Below are 10,000 nucleotides of genomic sequence, written 5' to 3'. Positions count from 1 at the left end.
GCAAGTGTGTTTGATAAACTAGACATTTAAAAGGATTTAATGTGGGTTTGCATGTGTGTGTGTGTGTGAGGAGAACTGGGACAGAGAGAGTGGAGTGAGATGTAGTGAAGCACTTTGGTCCACATAACTCCATCCAGTGTAGTTTGGTTTAAATTCTGTCATGTTTAAAAAAAAACAATAAAAAAAAAAGAAAACTTCAGCCAATGAACAATGGACTATCTGCCTACTCAATGGATCATTTATCACAGCAATTGTTGTTAAGAACCAGCCCTTTTATAACCCTAATCCTCGATCCCTGCTCTTATATTAAAAAAAAAAACTAACACGAACTCTCAACTATCCCCCAACCCTATCACTTCTCCCATTCCACTGCAAGTCCAAGAGTAACTGTATTATATTGGGATCTACAAGTTAACCCAAATATTTTAAAAGATTCGAGAAAACAAAAAAGGAATCAGAAACCAAAGATATCGTCAAACTATTTTGGGAATTGTAAAGTACCCCAAATTGAATAGGTACCTCAAACTCCTTGTCTAATTCGCTCTCTCACTATATATATATATATATATATATATATATATATATATATATATATATATATATATATATATATATACACACACACACACACAATTCATATATTAAATATCTGGTCATTCACTCTGTTACAACTGTTTCCTGCCATAAATATAAACTATATTATATGTATTGAGTACTTTTTATTTGTTACCAAAAATATTACACACGCGCACACACACACACACACACACACACACATATATGCAAGATTCATGTGGAAGGGAACTGCAGAAAAGGAAGACAAGAGGAGACTTGAGAAGGCACGAGCAGAAATGGTAAAGAGGATTAATTTCAGGAGGCTGGTCTTCATGAGGGAGATAACAAAGAAAGTCAACAAGTGGCAAGATGCGGGGCTGGAGAGGGAACCAACCAACCTATACAAGCATGGAAAAAAAAATGATGTAATGATGATGATGAAGGTCCAAAACTGTTCTTTATACTAAGGGAGAAATGACCATAACATTTTTGTCAAGGGAACAAACAATATCCGTTTATTTTAAGAGTCTATCCATGATATACAGAAGGAAAGTATGTCTTCATATATAGGTGTGTGTGTGTGTCGTGTCTCTCTCTCATATATATATATATATATATATATATATATATATATATATATATATATATATATATATATCTTTTATCTTTTACTTGTTTCAATCATTAGACTGTGGCCTTGCTGGGGCACCACCTCAAAGAACGTCTAGTTGAATGAATCAACCCCAGTACTTGTTTTTTTCAACCCTAAAACTTATTTGATTGATTTTGGGGTCAAACTGTTAGGTTACAGGGACGTAAACACACCAACATTGGTTGTCAAGCAATGGTGGTGGGGACAAACAGACACAAAGACACACATAGATATATATATATATACACACACACACACACACACACACACACACACACACACACAACGGGATTCTTTCAGTTTCCATCTACCAAATCCACTCACAAGGCTTTGGTCAGCCTGAGGCCATAGTAGAAGACACTTGTCCAAGTTGCCATGCAATAGGACTGAACCCAGAACCATGTGGTTGGGAAGCTTCTTACCACATAACCACATGTGATCGCAAATAGTTTGTATAATAACTTTGACAAAAATAGAATAAGTCTAGGTTTGTTGAGGATGCAGAAGACTCTAACTGTCTAAACAAAATTATTGTGTGTGTGTGTGTATGGGGGGACACACAGACAAATAGAATTGTTTAGAAATGAAATATTTCACAGATCTCATCTACAGAGAAAAGCAAATTGTTGGCAGGCGTTTGTATATTTATGGAATATAGTATTTATATCGCAATGTATAATATTTTTATTCTATTTTATTATATCTTTGACCAGATAAAAGCTCTCGCACATGTGCACACATACATGCATTGTTTAGCTGAGACACCTAAATAGCTAGAACCTAAATAGCCACCTTGCTCTACCACTATTATCAACACATTATTTTCCAAAGTCTGACAATTACTATCTTCTACCATCAATCACACATACACACACACACATCATCATTTTTACATGGGTGGACATAGTTGGATTGTCACAGTCTAAGTCATCTCTTACTGGAAGCTGCTACTCCGAAACACTTGGTGTTTGCTGTATTATTTGGTTTGGTTCCTACAGCTAGATGCCAACCACAATATATATATAAATACACATACATAAATGTGTGTGTATATATGTTTATGTGTGTGTCTGTGTCTGTGTGTGTGTATATATATATATATATATATAGATATATATATGAGCGTTCAAAAGTTCCTGGCTTTGGGTAAAAGAAAATACAGGAGGATCAGTTAATTATAATTTTATTCAATATATTCCCCTCAGATTCACACGCTTATTGTAACGGTCCTCCAGTTTTTCTAAGCCCTATAAAAGAACTCGGACGTTTGGACCACTAACCAGGCCTTTCGCAATACCCTTAAAACCAGGAACTTTTTAACACTCCCTCATGTACGTATGTATGTATATATATATATATATATATATATATATATATATATATATATATATATATATATATATATATACATAATATATATATATATACATAATTATAAATAAGGGCAAAAGAAAAAATTTCTATGCCAATATGCTGAGAAATAGACTTTAAATTGTCAATCACCACATACATTATACATCACTATAAATACACATCGTGTTGACTCAAGGAAAGTAAGCTAACAGAATTTTTTAAAGAATTCATTATCTCTGTATCGAACGATTTCGGGATTAATCTGACAGATTTTCCCACTCGTCAGCAGAGAATATGATAAGAAATAAATGAAATACTTACAAACACCCATGGAGAAAAGCAGAAGCAAAACGGTGATGAGTACACATAAGTACCCCAAATATATCTAAATGCACAATGTGTATTTATAGTGATGTATAATGTATGTAGAGTGGAGGTGTGTGGCCTAGTGGTTAGGGTGTCAGCACCATGATCGTAAGATTGTGGTTTCGATTCCTGGACTGGGTGATGCGTTGTGTTCTTGAGCAAAACACTTCATTTCACGTTGTTCCAGTCCACTCAGCTGGCAAAAAGGAGTAACGCTGCAATGGACTGGCGTCCCGTCCAGCTGTGGAACACATAAGCCATTGAAACCGGGAAACTGGGCCCATGAGCCTGGCTAGGCTTTAAAAGGGCACATTTATTTATTTATAATGTATGTGGTGATTGACAATTTAAAGTCTATTTCTCAGCATATTGGCATAGAAATTTTTTTCTTCTGCCCTTATTTATAATTGTTTATAATTTCCACCTTAAAAGGTATTTTAATATGCTGGCCACTTAATGAAATTTTTTGAAAAAATAAAATCCTATATTAGAAATATATATATATATATATATATATAAAATAGTAAAATTGATAAAATGAATTTAGTGAACTTGTGATGAGGAGTGGAAAACATAAATGTTTTTGACAGAGTCAGTCTTCAGGGAAAAGTTGAAAGAAAAGAAATTCACAAGAGACAGCAAAGTTTTGCATTCTCAAAATTATATATATACAAAAAAAAAAAAAAAAAAAAAAGTGGGCTCTGTCCAAAATGTTGAGTTTTCCGCTCCTCACAGCAAGTTCACTACATTTTTTTTTACCAATTTTACTCTATAACTCTTGCCGATGCAGACCAACACCAGCCTCTTTGGGATCTATATATATATATATATATATATATACACACATATATACATGTAATATCCCTCTGCATATAAATTCAATTTATATATCATGTTTTAAAGTAATTTATAAAATTCATCCATTTTATGTCATAAAAATATGTAAAAAAAAAATACAAAAATAATTTATAAAATTATATGCAGGGTGGGTCAAATGTCATGCACCAAAACATTTTATTTATATTACGTTATTGTTGTTACTATTATTATTATTATTATTATTACTCGTTTTGTTCATCATGTACAAGTTCGCGTGTATTCATCATTAATTTATTTATTTTATTCAATTTTAGAAAACTTGAAGCATGTTTTTTGGCAATTCTGAAGTGTATTGAACTTATTGGTGCTTGACTTTTAACCCATTCTGTATGTATATGTGTGAGTGTGTGTATGTATGTATATATATCTATATATGTATATATATATATATGTATATTCACTCATGCACACAGATACATATGCATATATATATATATATATATATATATATATATATATAAGTGTATACATGTATATTTACGTATATATAATATCTATATATATATATATATATATATATATATATAATATTTCACTTAACTATTAAAATCCATTTGTATATCATGTTTTGCAATGATTTATACAATTTATTAGCTTTGTGTTATAAAAATATGTAAAAAGAAGAAAATAAAATCAAACCAAAAGATAGTTATATGTATGTATATAAATATTTGTGTATGTCTATATATTCGTTTGTGTGTGTTTGTGTGTGTGATGGAGACGGGGGGGGGGGGGTCAACGGAAGTTACCGAGTAATGCAACCCCTTTCAACTTAAAGGAAGTACAGAGTATTAGTCACAGTAAATTAATGTGTCACTTCAATTAAAGATTCATCAGTGTGTGCATCCGTACAAGATTCATTTATCCCGAGGTCCCCGTTACTTAACGGTTCGGCCTAAGGGACCGATAGAATAAGTACTAGGCTTACAAAGAATAAGTCCTGGGGTCGAATGGTTCGACTAAAGGCGGTGCTCCAGCATGGCCGCAGTCAAATGACATATTATTATGAAGGCAGCGAGCTTGCCGATTCATTAATATGCAGGGCGAAATGCTTCGCGGAATTTCGTCCGTCTTCCATGTTCTGAGTTCAAATAACTCCGCGGATGACTTTGCTTGTCATTCTTTCGACGTAGATAAATTAAGTACCAGTGAAACACTGGAGGTCAATGAAATCGACTAGTCTCCTATCCCAAAATTTCAGGCCTTGGGCCTTTAGTAGAAAAGATTATTATTATTTTGTTGTGTTTAGGGATAGTGTTAATTATATTGACGTTGTTTCAACACACGAATTCACATAAAGAATTTTGCAAACCAGATACAAAAACAAATTATTACTATTATAATTATTATTATTATTAGGGTTATATATTCTGGTAGCGCTTAGCGAACTCAGCAAACCCAACGAAAATAAGAAAATTTTCTTTAAAATAATTCACGTTGAAATTGTATTCTGCATAAAAGCAGACTAAAGATTTGGGATCTTTTCCAAGATTTGTTTTCGAGTAACGCTTATTCTAAAGTAATTGGTCCATCAGTGTTGTCACTGCGACAAGAACCAAATAGTAACAGAAGAAATACAAGTTCGAAATTATTGTGGACGATAAAATGATTATAAAAAGAAATAAACTTACCCAAATGTTTGAGAATTAGTGCAAGGGGAATAACGCGAGACGAAACATGGTTTGGACATGGAAGGTTACTGACAAGGGAGATAAAATTATGCAGGGGAGGTAATGCAGTAATGCATGACATTTTTATACTGAGATATACAGAAGTCGGATCAATCCTGTGCGTGTATGGAAGCTCAATATGATCAAATGTACAAGAAGTTCACGTCGCAACTACATAGTCTCGCGTTCAATCCCACTGCGTGGCGTCTTCCGCAAGTTTTGTTTTCTTCTCTTTTTTTTTTTTTAAACCATGCCGCCGTTCGACGTATGTGAGGGAAATTTGGAAAGATGGAAAGTACAAGATCCCGTCAGATGGATTCTACGTGTGATTCAAAAAGTCTCATCCTTGTCACATACACATTGTGTCACAATGATTATGTCTAAGGAAATTACATTAACGGTACATGTGTCTATGGAATACTCAGTCGCAGATTAATTCAATGAGCAGGTAATTCGAGCAACCAAATCCTAATCCAAACGACGAAGAACCATTACACACACACACACACACGTATGTGTGTGCATGTGTATATATATATATATATATGTGTGTGTGTGTGTGTGTGTGTGTGTGTGTGTGTGTGTGTGTGTGTGTGTGTGTGTGTGTGTGCACGTGACTTAGTTGTTAGGGCATTGGGGTCACGATCGTAAGGTCGCAAGTTCAATTCCCGGCGATGCGTTGTATCCTTGAGCAAGACACTTATTTCACGTTGCTCCAGTCCACTCAGCTGGCAAAAAATGAGTAGTACCTGTATTTCCAAGGGCCAACCTTGTCACACTCTGTGTCACAATGAATCTCCCAAGAACTACATGTGTCTGTGTAGTGGTCAACCACTTGTACGTTAATTACACGAGCTGTTCCGTTGATCGTATCAGCTGGGACCCACGTCGTCGTAACTGACAGAGTGCTCCTATATATGTATGTATCTATGTGCGTGTTCTTTATTTCTCCCCTGATTGTTGCTTGACAACCGGTGGTGGTGTGTTTAATTTGTCCCCGTTCCCTAGCGGTTCGGCAAATGGAACCGATAGAATAAGTACTAGGCTTAAAAAATAATTCGTGGGGTCGATTTGTCCGACTAAAATCTTTCAAGGTGGTACTCCAGCATAGCCGCTGTCAAATGACTGAAACAAACAAAAGAATATATATGTATGTCTATATATATATATGTTTGTGTGTGATATATATTTATATATATGTATATATATATATATGTGTGTGTGTGTGTGTGTGTGATATATATGTATATATGTGCCTGTATATGTATATATATATGTGTGTGTGTGTGTATGTATATATATGTGATATATATACTGTATATATATGTAGATATATATATATATATGTTTGTGTATGTGTGTGTATGTGATATATGTGTGTGGTATATATATATATGTGTGTGTTTGTGTGTGGTATATATATGTGTGTGTGTGTTTGTGTGTGTGTGTGTGTGTGTATACTGGGTGCCCGAAATAAAAGTAAACCTTGAATGATTAAAAATTGATGGCAGAATTTAATTGCTTTTTTTCATGAACACCTGAGTTCACACTGATGATGATTCGGGTCCACGCTCTGCTGGTAACGCGAGGCATTTGTGGACATTCTCCAATTCTTCAGTTTTAGCTGGTTTTGTATTGTAAACTTTATCTTTTAAGTATCCACCCCAGAGGTGTAGGGTCCGATGAACGTGAAGGGTTATTCTACTGGACTTCTTCGTCCAACCCACCCAGTCCTTAGTGATGCTACAGCAATGATGATGATGATGATGGCGGCGGTGGCGGCGGTGGCGGCGATGACAACGATGAGGATAATAATGACGATGATGGTGGTGGTGGTGGTGGTGACAATGGTGATGATTTAAGCAGAAGGCCGGAATCTCTAAAGATCGATACCATTGATCCCAATATTTGACTAGAACTTTATTTCATTGAACCCGGTAGGCTGAAAGGCAAACTTAAATTCAATGCAATTTGAACTCAGAAGATAAGGAACCGGAAGAAATACGGCAAGGCATATTTTCCGACTCGTTAACGATCCTGGTTTGTTTCTAATTTAGGGGCACAAGGCCAGGAATATCGAGGAGAATACTTTGACAGATACTTCATTCTATTGCCCCGCGAATGAATGAAAAGCAGAGTTGACTTCGGCGGGATTTGAACTCAGAACGCAAAAGAACTAGAAAGAAGAAATTGTTACAGGGCAATATTTTTTTCTGTGGTGTTCTAACGATTCCACCGACAGCCGCAGTGGTGGTGGTGGTGGTGGTGGTGGTGGTGGCGGCGGCGGCGGCGGCAGCGGCAGCTGTTGTAACAGTAGCAGTAGTGACGGCGGCGGCGGTGGTGTTGAGAAAAGGTGAAGAGAAAGAAAGACAAAAATAAAGAAAGAAAGAAGAGGAAGAGGCTGGAGCGAAGTGGAGGAGAATGAAGCGGATGGGCAAAAAAGAGAATGATGATGATGATGATCACAGAGAAGGAGCTGATGATGATGATGATGATGATGATGATGATGGTCATGATAAGGAGATGGAGGAGAAAGAGAAAAGAAGTGGCATCTCTTGAAGTACTTGGAGATGCCATCATCACCAGTTCGTGCCGATTCTGTTGTGTTGTCTGTTGAAGAGATACAAAACATCTGTTTACTTTGCAAATGGCACGATGTTGTTGTCCTCTCATATTAAGATCACTTCAGTGAAGCACAATGTATGTATGCATGCACGTATGTATATATATATATATATATATATATATATATATATATATATATATATATATATATATATATATATAACAAAGTATTTGGTAATGAAACGTCAAAGGGAAAATACCTGAGAATCCTCAGGAGAAATTGTTTTCTATTTCAAAACAACACAAACATTGAAACATACTCATTACTCTCTCTCTCTCTCTCTCTCTCTCTCTCTCTCCTCCTCCTCCTTCCACCACTGGTTTTAAAAACCAGCTCCACTCCAATCTCCAGTCTCTGTTGATTATAAGTAAAATTTTGACCAAATAAATGGATTTAACTTCCTTACCCTTTTGGTTTTAGATTTCGAAAACACTCACAGGGAGTTTTTGTATAATAATTGCTAGGAAAGTTCTTTTTTAATTTCATGTTTTCTCTCTCTCTCTCTCTCTCTCTCTCTCTCTCTCTCTCTCTCTCTCTCTCTCTCTTTCTCTCTCTCTCTCTCTCTCTCTCTATCTATCTATCTATCTATCTATCTCTATCTCTATCTCTCCCTCTCTCTCGCTCTCTCTCTCTCTATCTCTCTCTTTAAAAAAAATAAAGCATCCTTATTACGTATGGGGGATCCCATACAGTATCACTATGTGTAGGATTAGTTTTCAGGATGGTGACCACCCTGAAAGCTAATTCACATTAACAACGTGTGGAAGGAGAAAGTTTTTTTCTTTTTTTATTATCATACGCACATTCTCCCCACGCCCTCTCCATATGCATACACTCATACGCTTCAGCCAATTGTATAGAGTAATTGTGGTGATGACGGTGTTGTTGTTGTTGTTGGAGGTGGTGGTGGTAATGGTGGTGAGGGCGGCAGCAGCGGTGGTGGTGTGCATGCCTATGACGTCACGTATCAGAGGAAAATCTCCTCCAAGGAATCACAATTACGACGTCATAGACAGAAACGAGGAAATCCCATGTGGTAATTTCTCAAGAATTTCTAAAGAATATGAAGAATATTCCATTTATTCTTTGCCATTCTAAACACTCCTGTACACCATCATACACCACACAAACACACTAACACATACACACATATCACCACATGCACACATCGCCACACGCACCCATACACTAGCACACGCACCCACACATTACCTTAGAGGCTATCGCCACACACTACAACCATATAACACACAAACCACACACTGCGTGTGTGTGTGTGTGTGGATAAATATTTGATGTATGAAAATAGGTGAATAGCTGTTTTATGTCTGTGATGATAAATCTCTATAAAGAATCGATGTGGAATGAATTAAAATAATGTGTTATCTATAAAAGATGAGTAGGAACGAGAAGAAGAAAAACTTGGGTGGTTTAGTAATTAGAATTGCGGAATATAACAATTAGTCTGTAGTTTCTATTGAAGTACCACTCTATATAGTGTAGTTGGGTGCATGAAAAGATATGTATTACAGGGGGGTAAGTATGGTTATGGGGGCGTGTGATGGAAAGTCAGGGACTTTCTGATCTCAACTGATTGGACGTGTTAACATGTACGTATTTAGTATTGGAGTAAAGGATGGGATCCTTTTTAAAACGGGGGCCACATTTTTCATTAATGTTTTACGTAGTGTTTTTGGTACCGAAAGACTTTCAAACTTCGTATACTTATCTATTTTGTGTTATAGAACAGAAAAATATTTTTGTATTCGAATTTATTTCATGTAAAAAATTGTCTTATTTCGATAATTTCAACCAATCACTGACAAGTATTCAGTTGTTTACCTTTACTCCTTTGGCTCATTAAGCGATGTAAAGCGTATTTAATCTCCATACCTTCGT

The 10,000-nt window shown here is 35.8% G+C and overlaps 1 long non-coding RNA gene across 3 annotated transcripts in view; it reads right to left on the bottom strand.

The window, feature by feature from the left end:
• The window catches only part of LOC128249938 (uncharacterized), a 228,271-nt gene that overhangs the window by 146,192 nt on the left and 72,079 nt on the right, over positions 1–10,000 (bottom strand). Inside the window, exon 1 of one of the 3 annotated variants that reach the window (XR_016245028.1) lies at positions 5,437–5,687. The exons of 1 other annotated variant lie outside the window; for it this stretch is intronic. This is a non-coding gene — a long non-coding RNA (uncharacterized LOC128249938). Of the gene's footprint in view, positions 1–5,436; positions 5,688–10,000 lie in introns of those variants that run through there. One more of the 3 variants, XR_016245029.1, reaches the window with a different exon arrangement.

This window comes from Octopus bimaculoides, chromosome 18 (assembly GCF_046866305.1).
Source record: "Octopus bimaculoides isolate indiv1 chromosome 18, ASM4686630v1, whole genome shotgun sequence".
NCBI classification, from domain to species: domain Eukaryota; kingdom Metazoa; phylum Mollusca; class Cephalopoda; order Octopoda; family Octopodidae; genus Octopus; species Octopus bimaculoides.
Note: the sequence above shows the minus strand (reverse complement) of the source record. Positions and strands in the feature narration are given on the sequence as shown.